At 30.7% G+C, this 21581-nt stretch overlaps 1 protein-coding gene and 1 long non-coding RNA gene across 9 annotated transcripts in view; one reads left to right on the top strand and one right to left on the bottom strand.

The window, feature by feature from the left end:
• The window catches only part of LOC130668601 (uncharacterized), a 29709-nt gene extending 17409 nt beyond the window's left edge, over positions 1–12300 (bottom strand). The window contains exons 1-2 of one of the 2 annotated variants that reach the window (XR_008990056.1): positions 12007–12300; positions 11723–11848 (exon numbers count right to left, since the gene is read on the bottom strand). This is a non-coding gene — a long non-coding RNA (uncharacterized LOC130668601). Of the gene's footprint in view, positions 1–1018; positions 1135–11722; positions 11849–12006 lie in introns of those variants that run through there. The other variant, XR_008990055.1, reaches the window with a different exon arrangement.
• LOC130668593 (homeotic protein ultrabithorax) overlaps positions 1–21581 on the top strand; it is a 639564-nt gene that overhangs the window by 55664 nt on the left and 562319 nt on the right. The gene's annotated exons all lie outside the window — the stretch shown is intronic.

Genomic DNA, 21581 nt, shown 5'->3' on the forward strand with positions numbered 1-21581 from the left:
CGATTACTGCGATAGGATAGTAACTATGGCCATATTGTGAAAAATTTTGAACTGTTGCAGTAATTGTTACCATGTACTATAGCAATAACCTCCATAAATTATAGTAAAACTTACCATACTATGATGGTAATGCCCACCATAATAGTATGGTAATGATTACTATAACTGTATGGTAGCCATTACCACGATATGGTAATGATCCCCATACCATTAGGAATTTCTACATGGTAATCCTTACCATATATTATGGTAATAGTTACCGTACTATTATAGTAATAATTACCATACATTATGGTAACTTTTACTAAAAATTATAAAAATCATTACCATAATGAATGGTAACGTTTACCACAATAGTACGGTAACCATTACTACGACAAATTATAGGAATTTTTTCATAATTTAAAAGAAATTATTCCGATTTCGTGTAGGAATGAAATCCATACAATTAGAAATTATTACCCCACTTTATAGAGATGCCATTCCTACAATTGATATTTCAAACAAACTTATGGTAATCATTACCATAATATACTGTAATAGTTACCGTAAATTTCTCTCCATCTTCATGAACATATCTAACTCTATTTATCGTAATTCCAAGATGTTAAAATATTTTAAAAGATATAGAATACTTTAGTTATCGGTATGAAAACACTCGAGCAACATATCGTGCTGACCATGAGCTCCCGCACTCCGTGGTAATGTACAGCGGATAATGGTACAGCGTAAATTGTCCTCTAAAATCGTTATAATAAACTCCGGGTTTCATTACATAGACTCTCTACAAAGTACTGCTTAAAAGTGCAGCCCACGTCAACTCTTATGTTTTTAGTTTTCGCATTCTCGGATCACCGGCGTACATACTGATAACCTTTTTCAGTTTATTCACATCAGAAATATTTATGAGCGGTTTTAAAAAATATCAACTATTTAAGCGAACAGTAATTATTATTTTTTGTTTTGTTGTTGACATTTTTATGGTAATTAATTTTCTGAATAAGTAAATTATACTGACCTTGAACTTCGATATTAAATAATAATTGTGTACAGAGCACGTGATTTTTTGTAACTTTAAACAATTTTACCTTGAGAAATAAATTTCTGAGCTTCTTCTGAAACCTTGAGGTAACGAGCTAAGACTGTTGCGACTGCTAGGCTCTGAGTTAGCCTTGAGTACGATTCCTTCGTAGATAACAGTAAAATTTTACTTACCCCTTTCTTAATAGAAACGAAAGGAGTAAAAAAGAAGGGAAAAACTCTTTTTTCATCAATAGCTCGCTAAAGTGGTGTTGCTGCAACACTTGGCCCAGGCATAGCATCGGTTTATTGCACCTAATCTATGTCCTTGACAAACCTTTCTGGTCAGTTTTATTGTCAAGGATGGGCAATAGATCCTCGGTCTTGCTCGGGGTGGATTTACCAGGTGGATATTTACGTAGGAAAGAGTTATAAAACTAGGAAAGGGTCCTTAAGTTTATTATGCAGTTATTTTTTAAAAGAAATAAAATATTCTCTTAACTTTGTCGTATATCTTCGATCAGTTGTAAAAATATTTTCCATTGACGACATTCAGAAAAATATTTTTTGCTTTCGTAAAAAATTTTAAGTCACGTATTCAATTTCTTATTCGAAGAAAAAAAAATTTGAATTTTTTTATTACGTCACGGTATTATATAAGAAAACGGTGCAAAATAGAACACCATTTTTGAGACAAAAAAAATTGAGCCAATTTACAGTCAAAATTATTTTTTTTTTAAGTGATTGTTATTTGAATTATTTTATTGAAAACTGGAAGATGTTGGTTCTGAGGTAAAATGGACTATTTATTTAATTTGATTGTTGAGAGGAGTTTCAATTTTTATTGATAAAAAATCCATACTTACTCTGTATACGGAGTGATTTTTTTTTAAGCTTCGGAATTCCGAGTGATGGAGTGAAGTCGAATTGAAATAAAATCCGTATTCACTTCCGATTTTTTACAGTATACCTGGGTCAAAAAATTTGATCTAATTTTAGTTTAACTAGACTGTATTTGGACTAATTGGTCTGTTTTTGTACAATTTGATCTGTCTTCGGATTTTTATAAAAATTTCAAGCTGTTTTTTGATGAATATTAGTCAGAAAAAGTCTAATTTTGATCTGGATAAAAACAACGAATGGTAAAATATGAGAAAAAGTCTAATTTTAATCTAGCTGCGATCAAAACTACACTGAAAATTTGTATTTGATTTAAAACGGATCAAATTTGTCGACCCGGGTAATTACAAAAAATTCAAACAAAAAGAATTTTTTTTCGTATTTCAAAAATGTCCCATTTTTTCTCAGATTCAGTTTTTTTCAGTTGCTATTAAAATAACTCAGATTCCAAACCTAAAAAAAAAAACTTTTTTACGATAAATTTTTAAGTGACTGCAAAATTTCAGCCGATCTTGTCCCATTTTTTTTGGAACTGCATGCATTTTTTTCCAAAAATCAAATTTTCTTTTTTCCAAGAACGGCATCAAATTTCGTTCAACCTCCGATGTCCCATTTTTTTTGGAAGTGCATGCATTTTTTTCCAAAAATAAAATTTTCTTCATTCCTAACATGGCATCCAATTTTGTTTTAACCCCGATGTCCTATTTTTTTTTGAACTGCATGCATTTTTTTCCAAAAATAAAATTTTCTTTAATCCATGGGTGGCATCCAATTTTTTTCTAACCCCGATGTCCCATTTTTTTGGAATCGCATGCATTTTTTTCCAAAAATAGAATTTTCTTTATTGAAAAAATGGCATCCAATTTTGTTCCAACCGCGACACAAACACAATGTCTCATATTACCCCGATTTTCAAAAATTTTCAAAAAGAAATCAATACTTTCTTTTTACACCACGCATAGTATCCGAAAATAATGTTGTTTTTCTGCGACCCACATCATGAATACATTCATAGATGGAGGAAACAGTATCTGTGTCTCTCTTATCGTGATCTCCGTATTATTTTTTTCATCTTTTAAAAATTGCGCGCGCAGCTGTTCGATATCGTCCGCCCATAGTGTATTCCCCTATTTCATTTGAGTTTCTCATATATCCCAAGCTTCACTTTCCTTTGATTATTATTTTCAAAACTTAAAACTTGTTCTCGGCTTATGAAAATGCATCTCGTTCGCTTTTTCGTCTATAAAAATATTCTTGCGCACCTGGTCCAAATTTATTTCCCAAAACAAACACGATTTCTTTTATTATTTATTATTTTTTTTTTTTCCAGTATATATTGGACAGTTGCCGTCCATTTAATTAACAATTTGCATACAAATACCGCGAAAAATTAAAGCAAATGCGTCAACCTGCAGCTTCTCGAGTCTCATTTTCTCCGACAAGTTAAAATTTTTTTTTTTTGTGCAAACACGAAAGATACATAAAGAGGACATTTTATTTCCTTGGCTCCCAGTGGCGTTTCTCGATTAGAATCCAGGGGATTGTAAAATTTAATCACATGCTCTTGTTGCAGTATGATAATATTCAGAGTTACGTTGCAAGTGAGAGCAATAACACGAAAAAAAAGACAGAGGAAAGCAGTCAGAGCACAATGAGAAGTTATATATTAAGGGGCAGCTCTAAAAGGGTAGTGCAGCACCGAGTCGTGCAATAAGAGTATGATTAGCTCCTAGTGGGTAATTACTTTCTCGAAGAAACATAACAACTCTTCGTACTGGGATTTATAACTTTCTTAAATATAGTCGGACTAAAACCCATGCATACTTCACTGCTGATATCTAACTTTGCTGTTATGTTCCACTAAGAAAGTCCACCCACTCAAACAACTTCGTATTTTTAAAGATTAGCGGAGATGAGAAAAGTTTTTACTTAACTCTGATATGCTCAGAATCTGCTCACACTTTTTCCTCTCGTTTTGCTTAATATCGAAAAATATGGAGGGGGGGGGGAATAGAAATACAATGAAGAGAAAAAATTCCATTTTTTGTGGACAAGATGGTACCTAATATTAATCTTTCTCAAAATTGAAAAAAACAAAATCATAATTTTGAAGGAAAATATAATGCATGTATTCAAATTTGAATTTAAAAATTTTTTTGTCCATCACTATCGATAGTTTTCCTCTGGTTTTTCAAAAAAATGGTCTTTTAAGTAAAAATGAAAAAAAAAAAAAAAAACATCGAATGAATTCCAAAGACTAAAATAACGAAATTTAACTACAAAAAGAGTGAAAAGACTATATATATATTTATGAGTGGGTATATGCTGCGAATAACATGTGAGTGCAGACAAGTCTGGTCTGGTTGAAGGGATCGTAAATCTCATTCCATTCGTCCGAGTTACATATTTTTTTCAAGCCAACCGCATTTCCGTCAGTCATCTTGTTCTAGAAAAGCGAAATTAACTTGAGTTAAATTTAGAGAATTTCCTCAAATATTTTTTTTTTAAAAACTTGAAATATCCATCACGTGAACTAATAAAGCAGAGCTGTTAAAACTCTGTTCTTTTTCATAAAAATTGAGCCATGCTGGTTTCATCATAAACTCTTAAAAACTACACGCATCCTCAAGAGTATTTACTCGAAAGACGAAATATATTTCGCTGTAAAAAATTGGGAGTGAATCCGGATTTTTTCCCGGGGACTTTTACTCCGCGTTCACTTGGCAAATTTTTTACGACAGTGTGTCATTTTCTTAAAAAAATGTTTGGCCCACATATACATATAATACTGTCGTAATTCATCTCGAAGGTCTGATCGATTATGTAGCCAAGTTTAAAAATTCTTTGCAGTTGTATTCTCACTTTCCATATGATTAACTGTTATTTTCCTGCACAGTATTGCACTGTGATTTAAAAATAAGTGGCCCGTATATTATAATATGTACTTGGATATCAGAGAACGGTATTTAATATATTCATTGCAATAATTCATCCGTAAGACTCTCAATTGCATACATAAATTTATATAAATAAATTCGAAACACGGGTTAAATTTTTAAATATTTAAAGTTGACTTTTACCTTTTGAATTCCGTGTAGTCAATTTGTTGAACATGAGATTATAAGAAAGTGTCGAGTAAAGTTAAATATGTTATGGAAAAGGTCACTTTCAATGGCTGAAGTACAAAAATAAACATAAATAAAAACGGATAACATGGTGCGTATTACAAAAATAAAATAAAATAAAATTTGAAGTTTATTTATTTTATCTCAAAGAGCGCGTGATATCTGTAAAGTTTTAAAAATAATGGGGATTGTGAGAAAGTTAAAAAATTATTAAATTAACAAGAGGTTTTTAAATTTCTTACATTGAGACAAGTAATTAAATTCATATTTCGACAATTTAGTTGATACGTTCTCGAATTTATTAGAATTGAAGACTTCAATAAAGAAATTATTTGGTTAAATAAAAAAAAGGAATTGAAGAAAGATATAATTAAAAATTTGAAAAAAATTAACGCCCTAAAAAAAAATTTGTTTTTATAACAAAATTAAATTTCTCAGGTGTTGATAAAAATATGAAGTATATTAATTTTTTTGAGAGCTACTTCTATAAACTATTAAATATTTAAATTTTATTATTTAGTTGTGTAAATTAATATTTAAGATGACAAACATCGAGGGACAACGAGAGTTTATTAAAAACATGATTTCCAATAGCCACCGTGGCTGCGCGCGCTTATTTGCTTTAGCTAAGAAATTTTTTTGCAGTCAATCATTTTTTCGTTTTTATTTAAGGAATGAATTTTTCGGAGCAAGATAATTTTATTGAAATCAAGAAACTTTCAACTTCGTTTCAAAAATAATGTTTTTTTAAACACGAGAATTTACTGTCTTGAACCAAGAAAAAGTTTTTAAATCAAGTGTTATATTTGTCTTAAATCAAGAAAAAATTCGGAAGAAATTAATTTTCTTGACCCAAGACAACCGTTTTTTCTGTGTATACAAAAAAAGGATTTCTTGGCGCAAGAAAAGTTTTGGATTAGGAAATGAAGACGAAAATTTTCTTGAGGCGAGCAAAGAATTTCTTGGTTCAAGAAAATTTTTTCTCGTCCTAAAAAAGTTTTCGTTTTTAATTCAAAATAATGCAAAAAATTCTGGAGTCAATTAAGAAATTTCTTGAGGCGAGCAAAAAATTTCTTGGCTCAAGATAATTTTTTCTGGTCTCAAGAAAATTTTCGTTTTCAATTCAAAATAATGGAAAAAAATTCTGGAGCCAATTAAAAAATTTCTTGATGCCAGCAAAAAATGTTTTGGTTCAAGAAAATTTTTTCTGGTCTCAAGAAAATTTTTGTTTTCAATTCAAAATGCAAAAAAATTCTGGGGTTAATTAAAAAATTTCTTGAGGCGAGTAAAATTTTTCTGAACCAAGAAATGCTTATATTCTGTGCAGGTCATAAGTTTCACGTAATCGGTCTAGGTTCGAATCTCAGGGAGTGTAAAAACATTTATTTATAAAAAACGTCATGTCTAATATTTTTTTGACAAAATAAAACTTTTTTCTCAGTATTGAGCAAGTAAATAAAAATACTTGAATAAACTAATTACTTTACTTGATTAAAGATAATAATTGTTGGAACTATTTAAGTAACGAAATTACACAAGTTTATTTTCGATAATAATTTGCAGAACTTCAGTTATCACAAAGTGCGATCAATGTCAGTAAATATATATATTATATATTCACAGGATATTCTGTTTGTGTTATTAAGAGCCGTACTTGTGTGGGATAATGCGGCTGATTAATTCTGATTATTTTATTGGTTATCTTGTAGTAGGAATTTCTCGCAGATGCCGCCAGCAAATTTAATGCCCAAAGCAAATTAACCAAAGTACTTGAAGAGAAGTAAGCCGAAGATTTGAGGCTTGCTGTCAAGTGCTTAACTACCAAACAAATATTATTATACATGGACAATGTTTTGTTGAGTTAATAAAACTGATGTTCTGATTAAACCACCCGACGGTTGATAATTCGAGGAATTCAATTACTGTCGGTGGATTTTTTTGTTTTTGCTTTGAACTGAATTGCTCCATACGTGTGTTAGATATTTGGAGAGATAACTAGGAGATACTTGTCAATTTTATTACTTACACAATTATTTTTTATTATTTTCTGCGAATAGAAACTGGGAAAAATTGCGTCATATATAAACAGCCGCAGACGTTAGGTGGACATTCGCGAATTCATCCATGTCCAGTTTTTTTGGCTTACTCGTTAATTTTTTAATTAATTGTCAAATCTTATAGGCAAGTGAAACTTCAATGCCATTTATTTGCTGTAAAAAATTAGGAGTTAATTTAAAGTGAATTTTGAATCCGGATTTACTCCAAGAAGTTCTAGGATTTTTTTTAAAATTACTCTGCACGCGGAGTAATTTTTGTTTTCAATTCATACTACGAAAAATTTTTTAGAGCAGGTAAAAATTTTCTTGGGGCGAGACCAAACTTCCTAAATCAAGAAAATTTTTTCTCTGTGCAAAAGGGAAAAATTTCTTGACGTAAGAAATTTTTTGCATAATGAATTGACAAAAAATAATTTTTCTTGACGCAAAAAAATTCTTCTTGTCTCAAGAAAATTTTTTATCGCTCCAAGAAAATAACTGTTCTCAATTTAGAATGCAATTTATATCTTGGGACAGTGAAAAATTTTCTTGGAGCAAAAAAAAATTTCTTGAGTCAAGAAATTTTTTTTTTCTGTGCAGAAGAGGAGAATTTCTCGGCGTATGAAACGTTTTGCATATTAAATTGAAAACAAAAATTTTCTTGGTACTAGAAATCTTTTCTTGATGCGAAAAATTTTTTCTTGACTCAAGGAAATTTTTTTTGCTCCAAGAAAATTACTGTTTTCAATTTATAATGGAAACAATTTCTTGAGACAATTAAAAATTTTCTTGGATCGAGAAAAAATATTTTGAACCAAGAAATCTTTTTTTTTGTACTACTAATTCAATAGGTGATGTAAAAGTAATGATACTATTTATGCTAAAATTATAAAAAAAAAAATTCTCGAATAGAAATTCACTCTTATCGAACCATATTTATTTAATGATAAGAACAATTTTCAGTTTGAACAAATATGCAAATTATAACAAAGTGATGAAAAATTCCGTACAAATGTCCTTGCCAACGGGTTTTATTTTCTCAATAGAATTTCGCTGGTAAAACCAGTTTATGCAGACCGCAATTATATTGGTCTTTCGAGAACCAGTCGCGTTAAGCCTCCGTCGACTAACGCCGCCATTTTTCTGATAATGATTCTACATTACTTCCGATATTTATTCAATTAGTTATTTAAATTGTGACATACATTCACAAATTTACCGAATGAAAACATATTACATATACTTTTATCAAATTTAATTTTCCAAATCAAAAGCCTTCTATATTAATATATACAAAAGGGAGGGGGCAAAATGGACTACTCATAGAAGTACCGAGTTTTCAGGAATTCAAATACGTTAAATTTTATTTGTATAAAATTTTGGAGGCACCCCCACCCCCACATAGGATAGAAGTACCGTTTTTGGCCACTTTAGGGCCACTTTTGGACACTTGAAAAATTTAAATAAAATAATTTGTAAAAGACCCGATACATAATCAATTTTTTAAATATGTTTAATATAAAAACATTTCTATCTCACTATTAAAATGGAAATTTTATTTTACACTTTTTCATTAATTAAAATAAAGGATTCAATGTCCAAAAATGGAGCAGTGACCACAAATTGTACCTCTAGCCTACATACGATCCGTGTAAAAAAAATTTCTATTCATAATTTAGATCTAAATATTGTAAAAATTCAGTCAAGTTTCTATTAAAGTCATCCTCAGTTCAATCCAATTACGTAATAAAGTAATTTTTGAATCGATACGAATTTACTAGACGAAAAATTGTTGGAGCAAATTTATAATGAAAGTCATATTTGTGTCACGATCTGAGTTTCGTGATATTCAGATCTAAATTTCGATGAACAAAATTTTTTTTACATGGGACGTGTGTTTTAATTTATATTCCAGGGGGTCGTTTTTTAATTACCAGGCTAAAAAAAAAATTTAACATTAGATTTTCATAAATGATACACTTTCTACCAGTATTATAATTTATAATTACATTCTACATATTTTACACTGATACTGCGTGATACGTATCAAATTAATTAAAAAAAAAAAAAATAAATAACGAAAAAATGAAATTATCAAAGCGAACTAAAGTTACTTCCTTTCAGGTAAAATAAATTTATTTTTAGACAGTATCACTATACACTTGTTCCTGTCCAACTTATAAGACATACATATAGATTTTTTTAAGAAAAAATTTTTTCGTAATTGTCAGAGTATGGCTGCATGAAGGACACATCAGTCAATAGAGAATAATTGAGAAACGACCGATAGTATTCCCTCAACTCTTTGGGTTCCAGAGTTTTATTGCCCGACAGTAAAAGGGTTCGGTTACAAACAGGAAGGTAGAGTTTTTAAACATGACAAAAAAATTCAACCTTAAGAAATTCGAACCGACTGTCGTTGAATTTTGTCCAAAAAATTTACGCATTTTTTATTTGTCAATAAATATTTTTTTTTTATTTTATTGTAACTAAAAATAGTGATTCGAAATTTCCTATGGTCATATTTGTGACTATAAATATATTCGATTAATATGATCTAAAAAAAAAGTGCGTGTATTTTTTTTTTAATGTAAAAGAAGTTAAATTGTGTTAAAAATATATTTTGTGGAGTATTAGCAATTATTCAGCTAAAAATAAATAGCAAGACGTGAAATTTTGAATTCTGAAGCAGACATAGCTTCTGAAGTCTAACAGTGAACGCATTAAGAAATAGTGAGTCGGTATGACAGACTGGTTTCTTTCAAGTATCCACACACGTCAAGAGACGCAAACGACCCCACAAACTATAAAGTTACGCTTTACTGATCGTAAACTCAATGAAGGCAGTCACGTTTGCCCTTCATGTCTCGATTGCCGTCTGTGAGCGCCCGTCATCGATACCAACAACATGACATCGTCAAACTATCACTGGCCTATTTAATTAGCTTACATTACATTGTAAAAAAAACGGTGTTAAAATGAAGTCATGTTGGTGTAGCGGTGTTAGATCGGATCAAGAAGGGAAGGGTAAAATGGAGTAGTCCCCAAATTTTATGAAATGAGTTCGTTTTTCAAAATTCCAAAATCACTTTTGTAGATAGGGGAAGGGGGGGGGGCAAAAGGGGGTAGGGTAGGCAAAACGGGGTACCCCCAAAATTTGATAAAAAAAAATTTTATATTTTAAATGGTTTCTAAACATTCCAAAATCACTTCTGTAAATACAATTAAGCGTTACTTTGAATTTTTTTTGGTAAACTTTTTCAAAAATCAGTTGTCAGTTGAAAAATATTAATGACGTTCGTTTTATGATAAAAACTAGTAAAAATTTTTTTTCTTTTTTTGTATCCAATAAACATGTTAAATATAATTTTTCTGCATGTAAATTACTTACAAAAAATTTCAACTTAATCGAATTCGTTTAAAATCCAAAAAATTTTTTTTTTTATTTTTTTTAGGGGGTACCCCACTTTGCCCGCAGAAATGAAAAATTTTTTTTTTCAACGGTAACTGAAAATTTCTTCTATTTACTTTGAATATCATTAAAAAAAAAGATTTCGCGTATTTGAATCCTCGACAACTTGGTATTTCCTCAAGTACCCCCTTTTGCCCCTCCCTCCCCTATAGTTGAGCATTATTTTGAATTTTTTTTTTACTGATTTCGATAAATTTTGTTTTTGCAAAAACATGGCATGAAATATTTTTGATTTTTTTTTCTTATCAATTTACAATAAAAAAAACTCAGTGTCAGATTACTTCAGAAATTTTTTTCACCTTTTTTAGGGGGTGCCCATTTTGCTCGCAAAAAACCAATTTTTTTTTCTTACTGATTTCGAAAAATTTTGTTTTTGCAAAAACATGGAATGAAATCAATTTGATTTTTTTCCTTATCAATTTACAATAAAAAAATTCAGTGTCAAATTACATCAGAAATTTTTTTTAACTTTTACAGAGGGTGCCCATTTTGCCCGCAAAAAACCAATTTTTTTTTTAACGGCAGCTGGAAATTTTTTCCATTTACTTCGAACTAAAAAAAAGTTCCCCACAAATTTCGTATTTCTTTAAGTTGTCCGTTTTGCCCCCACCCCTTTCTCTACAAAATATTAAAAAAAAATTCACCCTCTGTTTTAGTAAACTACAAATTTTTAATTAAAATTGTCACGTAATTTATTACAAATTTCGAAGACAGTAAAGTGATTGTATTTATTTAACAATAAACGTTTGTTAAAAATTGTAAATGAACTCAAAACGATTGAGAATGAGAACAATCAAGTCTTCTGTCCTTTGGCTCGATATATAAGCCAATGCAGACGATTTTTTAAGCCGCTAGACGGATAAAAAAAAAAAATAATAAAAATAAAAATAACCCTTGCACGCTGCGAGCGGTATCTTTATGGGTTTAAACGGGCGAGAATATTTATGAGCCTTCATGTGGCTCTAGAAACGGCGAGTGTACGGCCTACACGATTCCTCGAGGGCATATCCATGGACCGGTTGTTCGAATTGTGAGGACTAAACTCTCTCCGCGAATGAGAAGTGAAGATTAAAGTGAAGAAAAAATTATTAAGAGAGAAGATAAGCTAAAAAGCAGTGTAGGGCGTGGATATCATGCCAAGTTACTCCAGGATATAATTTTATACTTACAGTTATTTTAAATTTTTATCCTCTTTCCTTTCTCGAGAAAGTTTTTGATTTTTGCGCAGCCCCGTCAGCGAAATATAAATATATCCATTATAGATGTTATTCCAGAAGCGTTTTGTTTTCTTTATTCTGAAAAAATTTCAGTAATTTATAGATCTTTTAGAATTTTTTGAAGCGAAATGCAGTTAATAATAATACATATGTATGCAAAGCTTCTAAAATAACACAATAAAGTTATTTATGAAGTATATTAACTGCGTGTCCGACAAATTATCTTTTATATATACTTATTTTTGATACTTTGCAACAAAGTTGCTCAGTGAAAATATTGCGTATCTGTGTTGGAATTTTCGGGTTGATTATTTTGTGTTAAATCGACATATTTCACTGTTTGAAATTTTAAATTAATTTGCTATTTAACACTTTGGAAGTGTTGCCGAGGACAAGAATCGGAATGTGTTTGATTTAATTGGTATTATCTGAATTTGGATTTAAATTTTAACACAAACAGTTTATCTTAAAATTAACACAAATAGTCGGTATTTAAAAGTAACACAAGTATAGTCTGCGTTACAAATTAACACAAACAGCCTGAGTTAAAAATTAACAAAAATAGTATGGGTTGAAAATTAACACAAACAGTCTGTAGTAAAAATTAATACAAACAGTCATCGTCAAAAATTAACACAAACAGTCTGTGTTAAAAAGTAACACAAATGGTCTGAATTAAGAGTTAACACAAATAATCTGTGTTAAAAACTAACACAACAAGCCTGGGGTAAAAATTAACACAAACAGTCTGTGTTAAAAAGTAACACAAATGGTCTGAATTAAGAGTTAACACAAATAATCTGTGTTAAAAACTAACACAACAAGCCTGGGGTAAAAGTTAACACAAGTAATCTGTGTTAAAAATTAACACAAACAGCCTGAATTAAGAGTTAACACAAAATAGTCTATATTTAAAATTAACACAAATAGTATGAGTTAAGAGTTAAAACAAATAGTCTGTGTTAAAAATTAACACAAATATCCTGTGTTAAAATTAACTCAAAAAGTGTGTGTTAAAAATTAACACATAGTATGTGTTAAAAATTAATACGTATGGTATGTGTCAAAAATTAACAGTGTTGAAGTGACTTATTCTCGTATTACTCGAATTTCGAATTAAAATACTACCACAAATTTAGCGTTTAAATTCACCACAAATAGTTTGTGTTAAAATTATTCTTTTGTGGAATAAAAATGTGCTTCTACTTTTTTTCTAAAGAACTTAATTGATTTACTGTTTACAACTTGTATTAAATAGTACGTGATTTTTTTAAAATCGTGACTCAAATAACTATTCTGCTTACAAATGATTTTTCAAATTGAAAAAAATTTTGGATAAAACAATTCACTACATTTATACACGACGGCCGAAGTTAGCATACAGATAAGTGAAGAATTTTCTAACTGAACAAACTACAATTGCAGTTACATAAATCATAAAATTAAAATGGCAGTAAAGAATGTAATGATTTTTATCTGAAACATTTTGACCCGGATGATGAAATTAATGCGGTCCATAAAAGTAATGCTCTGTAAGATTTATCATCATTGTGATAGACTGATGAGCCTATAAAAAGAATTTATTCCCACGCATACACATTTCTAAGTAGATATCGCACTAAACCAAATGAATAAATTCACACATTAAATCAATACAATGATATATAAAATAAATGTTTTATAGTTGTAAAATTTTATGAAATCATTTATGTACATATATTTTTATTCTTCGCGGTTCAATGCTAATTCTATATATACAGTATCATTTTAAGGTTAAAACAATATTGTATGACACCAACATTACATATTTAAATTGATTACTGACCTAGCGCAATTGTGAATTGACTATTGTTGAATCTAGATTAATATAACTGTTCTATTGTTAAAAGTATGATAAGCTTATATATAGTAATTTTATAAAGAATATATATGCACTAAGAACACTGTTTATTTCATTCAAATAAACACGGACTAAATTGAGCTGAAAAATCTACGAATTTCAATTGTGCTTCTGAATTTTTTTTAAGTTTACTCTTTAGTCGAAAAATTTGTTCTGTTTTGAATTTAAAATTTTTAGTTATTTTTATTAAATTTTACTTCTTATTTAAATTTAATCAAATTTCGCCTGTACGATTCCTTAGAATATTTTCAGACTTTTCAATATCATAATCTTCAGTCTGGATTTGGTCGCTTTTCGATCGAAATTAGGCTTTTTTCTAATGAAATTTTGCTTTCTTTTATTTTAGTCCAGACCAAATTCGGACTTTATCTATCGATTATTTTCAGCCTATTTTTGATCGCCTTGATCAAAAACAGCTCAAAATTTCAAAGACAGATCAACTAGTTCAAAAACAGACCAATCATTAGTCCAAAAACAGTCTAGTTAAACTATAATTAGATCAAATTTTTCGACCCGGGCTATAATTCCTATATTTGTAGACTAATGACTTTCATTCCAATTTATTAATACATTTTGAGTATACAACAATTTTTGGCAACTCAACTTCCTGTTTCAACTTTGGTCGACAGCATAATACAAATTCGTAGCTTTTTTATATCTATTTTTCTTCGTGTAGATTTTTGGAAACTATTCTTAGGTCAAAAAGATAACAAACATAACTTCTTAAGCTTCAATTCAAATCAACTCGGTCAAATTTGATTTGAATGGATAATCAGTAAGTCAAGTCCCAAAGTCCCAAAGTTGAATTTGATTTGGTTTTGGCCCAGTTGACTTTAAATTGAAGTCAAAAAAGCCAAATTCGTTATTTTGACCCGGGAAATTTTATTTGGCTCAAATAAATTGTCCTCTCAGTGTACTATAAAAAGTACGATACATATAAAGAGTATATATTTATATGATATATTTATGTACGACAATGAAAATGCTTTGACATATAGTAACAATTAAACACATCGACTTAAATTGTTTTACACACAACAATTCCCAGTATATACGATCTTGAGGAGTATATTGGCTGAAAGATCTATTTACAACTATGAGTGAGAGTATAACGGACTATACGTAAGACACACGTAATCCATATATATCCGTCTTACACTCGAATGAGGCTAAACGTCTGTTTTTACGGCCGCCAATAAACTTTTAAGTGTCAGTAAAACAGCAGTCACGGCGCGTCCGGGACAAGCAAAGAACGGGTTACGATGACTTTGTTTGGCGCGTGCCATCCAGACTATACTCTGTTCGCCATCAACTGTTTCATGATGACCGTGTGGACTACACCTGTAAAAACGTCAACGAGCTGTTGGAATGTCCTCGTGAATCACTGCAGCTCGGCTTTTGTATGATGAGATCAGTGCCAAGGTCGCGTGCGAGCAATGCTATTCTAAAATAAATACTCACACTTGCAAAATTATTGCAAAATATTCTTCTGATTGGGACAACTAGGTTAGGGACCAACTCGTTAACCAGTAATTTGGTCTCATGATTTCTAAGTTGGATTTTGAGCTGCAATCATGTCCAGCCGAGTGTCATTTCAATGATAGATTGATTGGTACCAGGGTGTTTTGAATATACACTATAGAATTTTTAAGTCCCCAATGTGGTGTGAAGTCTTCGGGGACCATTTTTACACCAGAAAATTTCACACCAAGGACACTGTGTCAAATCTTCGGGGACCGTTTTAACACCAAAAATTCTTCATAGTGTAAAATATTGTTTTAATTTCGTGGTTAGAAGTATTCAATATGGACAGAAGAAAAGTTACGTCGAGAAATGATCTTTGTTTGGGATCTTATGGTGTCACAGCAAAGCCGAACCATGTGGTCACCTGCAATGAAAATAAAGTCATGCATGCATGATTTTGCAAAAATGGCTATGATCACAATAAAGTTAACAATACCTTCGACCAACTATAGTTTAATTAATACATACAAAGTATACAATCAAGAATAGCTTTAGATGTATCTAAAACTGCACAATTATCTATACCTTAAATTTATAATAACTGAGTATCACATATGTTAACTCATTTATGAGATGTTCTGCTGCACTTATAGAAAGTATACACGGCTATATTTTGTAGTATATTTTAGAACTATACACCATTTTCTTGCGGGTCACTAAGTACTGTAACCATTGTGAATTTCACTCGGACCAGGGTAATTTTGCATGTGTTTATTTAAATTTCCACAGACGACCAACATGGTCCTGCTCTGCTATGACACCATAGCACTTCCAACGAGAATAATTTCTCCGTGTCCTGATCAATTGGAATAATTTGAATAGTTTGCTAATGAGCTTACGCTTGCTCAGATATTCCGAATCAGTTGTCTAGGAAATGCAGCTCATCATATTTATGAGGTGTTTGACGTTTGTCGTGACGTAGCGAACGTGACCTTCCTCAATCCGGATGGGTAGCAGCAAGGCAATATAAATGAACGTTTACAGGCTCGTTACATTTTTATGAGCTCAACGTCACTACTACACTATTACGACCATCAACAAAATGCCGTAAAGCATCGGGCAACTTATACTGCTGCTGCTTTACTCTTTTACTCGGTCCCTCAACAACTGAATGGAAGTCTCCTGTCATCTGTCCTCTTTTTCTATCCCGTTATTGCTACTCATCATTCTATCATTCTCTTTTATATTAGTTTGCATGGAATCTGCACACGACTTCCGATTTATCACGTCACAAGCGGCATCTCCCGGCCACTTGACATTACGTCATTTTATTGCCCGTGGCTATAAAATTTTTACAACTACTAATGTTATGATTTTTATACGACCTCGTGTGGGTTACGCATCTGACATCATCCACGTGCTGCTATTTTTTTAATTATTTAATCCTGTCATTGTTTTCTCAATTACAATCCAAATACATGCATTATAATTTCGCGACTATTGAACACAAAAATAAATAATCGATTTTTAAAACAAACTTAAGGAATTGTAATTTATTTTTCATACATTTTTACATATTACATATAAGATTATCTATTAATTTATATATATTTCAAATGAAAAATTTTGTAATTACAAAGGGGCGGTCCATGGTCACCATAATGACGACTATTTCCGTCGCCCCACCCTTTAGGGTGTAATTTTGAAATTTATGGCCGATTTTGACGGTTCGTCCCCTTGGACGCCATTGGTCGGTTCGGCGGCCATGACTGTACTCATTATGCATATCATGATGGTTTCCATGATGGCCGCTCGGTAGTCGACCAATCGAATCCAAGGGCGCGGCGGCCATTTGAAAAACGACTGCTCCTGCGCCCTGGCGGGAATCTCCGGACTCTTGTTCGACATCAGTTTACTCATTCACTCCAGAGATGTCACTGTCATTCAAAACACTAGTGAAATTTTATGCTGAGCTGATAAGCCCTGGATTTCAATAGCTTGGAATTATTATATATTTTTTATGTACCTTATTCAATATTATGAATCCATATATTTTATTTTTGAATGCATAACCATTTTATTAACTCTTAAATATAGTTATTACATATATCGGGACATACACATTCACTAAAGCTACGTTAAATATAAGAAATTTGATATTATAATACAATGAAATATCAGAATTGATTCAGATTGAATCATATATATTTTATATACTGAAATTTCAATCGAATGAAAGTCTAGTTTTTTACGCTGTAATGAGATAATAGATTCAATCCACATGGAAAAATATTGTCTATCTGTGTTAATTTTTTTGTGTTGATTATTTTGTGTTCAATTAAAATTTGACTGTGTCAGCAATGTCAAATCGCTTTGCTATACAATTTGAGATGCAAAATTAAAACGTAAAAGTCAACATTTTTTTTGTGTCGCCACTGACATTTGAAATGTTAATTCACTTGTTGCATTACCCGAATTTTATGTTGGAATTTTAACACAAACAGTCTGTATCAAATATTAACACAAAGGTTTTCAAAAATTAACGTAAATAGCCTTTATTAAAAATTAACACAAATTTTGTGTGGACCATTTTCAAAACCAAATTATGTTGATTTGAACACAATATTTTTTACTGCACTCTGAAATCAAGTGTGTTACCTATGTATTATTTTAACACACATTGAATGTGTTCCAGGTTTAAGACCATAAGCAAAACCATGGTTTTTGCACTCACTGTTTTAAGTCACTGCAAAGACCATGGTTCTTGCAGTCAATGTTTTAAGTAACTGCAAAAACCATGGTTTTTGCAATTACTGTTTAAAGTAACTACAAAGACCATGGTTTTTGCAGTCAATGTTTTAAGTAACTGCAAAAACCATGGTTTTTGCAGTCATTGTTTTAAGTAACTGCAAAAACCATGGTTTTTGCAATTACTGTTTAAAGTAACTACAAAGACCATGGTTTTTGTGGTCACTGTTTTAAGTAACTACAAAGACCATGGTTTTTGTGGTCACTGTTTTAAGTAACTACAAAGACCATGGTTTTTGCAGTCAATGTTTTAAGTAACTACAAAGACCATGGTTCTTGCAATTACTTTTTTAAGAAAGTGCAAAAACCATGGTTTTTGTGGTCACTGTTTTAAGTAACTACAAAGACCATGGTTTTTGCAATTACTTTTTTAAGAAAGTGCAAAAACCATGTTTTTTTTTCACAAAAGACTTTTTACAGCGTGCTAAATACCTACAAATTGCTCATGGCGTTTCAATACTTTTCGGCAATTGTGTTAATTTCGACTACTTTCTTGCTTATTTTACACTGATTCCTACATTAAAAACAATAAAAAAAAATTTTTTTTTCATCCCTATTATCTTATATCATCAAAACTATATTTATTGTATAATCTTCACCAAATGAACATACAATAATTTTTATCATACCCACCAGTACAATAATGTTATAATAAAGGCTATAATTTAAAAAATTTAATGCAGCTTAAATTGAAAGTACTACCAACTGGAAGCCCTTATAATCTTCAATAGTTTATTAGTATTATAGTCCAAGTTTACGCTCGTCGCAATACGAACTTAAATAACGGACATTCCCAGAATGCATCCACAGAATTTACGTTAAAAAAAAGTAAAGTGAGAATACGCTGACTGGTTTTCTTATAACTCTAGTTTCGGAAGGTCGGATTAGCCTCACGCAAAGTTGTCTGTATTTGTATAAATTTTTTACCGACTTAATGTATGGGCGAGTAAATCTCATTCGTATTGAGCATTTCGAGCCGTTCAATGTAAAAAGCTGGAACTTATTATATACTTCTGTGTGTATGAATGTATGTAAGCTCGTCAACCAGACAGACATGTAGTCTCTGGTCGCCAAATTGGTAATTCGACGGGATATTCCCGCCAATGGGCTCTGGGGCCACCGACTGCGTCAACTGATATAAAATCTTGTTTCTTCCGAGTTCGCTATATCCCTGAGATTTGCATTCCTCCAGTCGTTTTTTTGACCTTCTGCCCGTCCCATGTAATGCTAATGCTCTTATTGACGTTCGATTTCTTTTTTTGTTTTTATATATTCAACCTAAAATATCGATATTACACTTAACAACTTGATGGGCATGGCGTTTTCTTATTCTTAATCGTCGATACTAATTTAACTTTTATTGATAAAATTTATACAATTATGGGCATTAAAGTTATTTCAGTTGGAACGGAATTGTCGTCTATTTAAATGCGAGTATCAATTAAATGAAATTATTTTTACCACTTGATACTTTTTATATTTATTTTAGTACTTAAGTATGCAACATTATTGGATGCAATTTGGTCTTAAAATCTCCATCTTCAATTTATTTAAACTCTGATAAAGTTGCCACTGAGATACGATTCGAGTTTGAAGATACGGACAATTATTTTCGCGGCATCCTTTGACTCGAATTTGTTCGGACAGTCATTTAATTTTTAAAATTAACGCATTCTTATTAACTTACGGAATAAGTGTATTTATTTTCTCAATTACAAATATATTACACCTTTATTTTTTTGTCTTGTAATCTGAAAAAAATAAACAAATTTTTCGGGATCACAGATATCCCAGATTGAAAAAAAGAATTGAAAACGATCTACTAGGATTTTGTCCTGTTACACTCACAGGGTGTGTCGAAACAGGATCCTGTTGCTGTAAGATATGAAATTTTTGAAGGAATTCGTTACCATGTACTTATTTTACATATTTACAACCGGGTTTCAATAGAAATTCTGCTCATGTTTTTTTACCATGCGTTGGGGTGTATATTTAATGGCCACCAAACAAGTGGATTAACTTACCTGATTACTTACCGTAATTACGCCGTAACTCACGATAAATTCATCGAAATATACGTAAAGTTCAGCGTTAAATTCAGGGCAATACCATAACACTTCTGTCAACTATCATACATTTAATCTACCAGCGAATGGAATATTTTATTAAAAATACTGATCATAAAATATTATTAAATGAACATCATGACAAAAAAGATCTCAAAATAATTCCCAAAATATATGAAATGAATGGAGAAGAGTATTATATTTTAACATGAATCAAAGCTTTTCCGTCGAAACAGAATTCTAAGAAAGTAGGAAATGAAGCTCGTCTACTTTCTAAAAAGTAATTTTATTTTATTTGTTCAATTATTAAGTTCTCAGAAATTGTTATGTTCTTTTAGAAAATAGAAGTGGTTATTATGAATCTGGCAATGCGCCAACTGTACGGAAAAATGGCAAACTGGATATTTTCTGGAAATTATTTGATGCACTACCTGCGCAAAGCATAGCTAAGTAATGCCAGATGATGTACATTACTCTTATTATCAATTTTCATACAGTAAAAATGAATACTACCCACAATTAAATGGTTCCCATTTATAAAGCATTGACTGTTATATCAAAGAGACTGCCCACTGTTGGCTTTTAAGATTTTTTGCTGCAATATCAAGTACTTTAAATTATAAACCTGGTTCTTATAATAACAGACTGGTATTAAGCTATGACTTCTATATACAATAATAACGCAGTATAATTATTCATAATTTTTATTATGGAAAACAGAAAGTTTCCACTCGTTTTGGAAATTATGCATTCTGTATAATTACTGATTTATTGTGGCATGGTTAAAATTAGAAAGCATAATACGTTTTATTGCACATTTTTGCATGACATATAATCATCATGTAGAATGAGATGCCACAAAAATTTATACAGACATTAAAATTTTGAGAAATCTACTAGTTTATAGTAAGAAGCGCATTGGATTATTCAATACTACAATCGATCAGACCATACGTAAAAATATTAATTTTTTAATAATAAAAGTAATCTATTGATTGATATTTTTATTGAAATCAGCGCTGATTGATACTTTGTGAACCAATTTAAATTTATTGAAAGCATGTTAATGAAATTTGCACTTTAGAAATAAAATTAAAAGAATGAAATGGAATGTAAACTTTATTAAAATATCGTGAAAACTATACTAGAGCTATAAAAGTCTATTTCTATGGTTAAAATACCAGACGAATTGATAGTTTCTCATTCCAGATATCTTCGTAATTCTATTTTTAGAAATTAACGAGTGATTCACATTAGCACTCTCTGAAGTATATCTCCATGGGTCGTAGAATGCTTTCAGACAGTCAGTTTCTGAAACATAAATTATCTTTAGTACTTATTATCATTCCATTTTTCAAATAACTCAGCATCCTTTAATTCATTTTTTATTTATAAATTATTTATCGAAATATATAAGTCATTATGATACAGGAGTATCACACACAATGAATATAAAAAAATTTAAGTATAAATTATTGACATACAATCGGTAAAGAAAAGATATTTTGTCATCAGGACAATTAATTTTTGGCCACCACAGTTAAAGTATTTTTTGACACTATAAATGTGAAAA

The sequence above is a fragment of the Microplitis mediator genome, chromosome 5 (assembly GCF_029852145.1).
Source record: "Microplitis mediator isolate UGA2020A chromosome 5, iyMicMedi2.1, whole genome shotgun sequence".
In the NCBI taxonomy this organism is placed as follows: domain Eukaryota; kingdom Metazoa; phylum Arthropoda; class Insecta; order Hymenoptera; family Braconidae; genus Microplitis; species Microplitis mediator.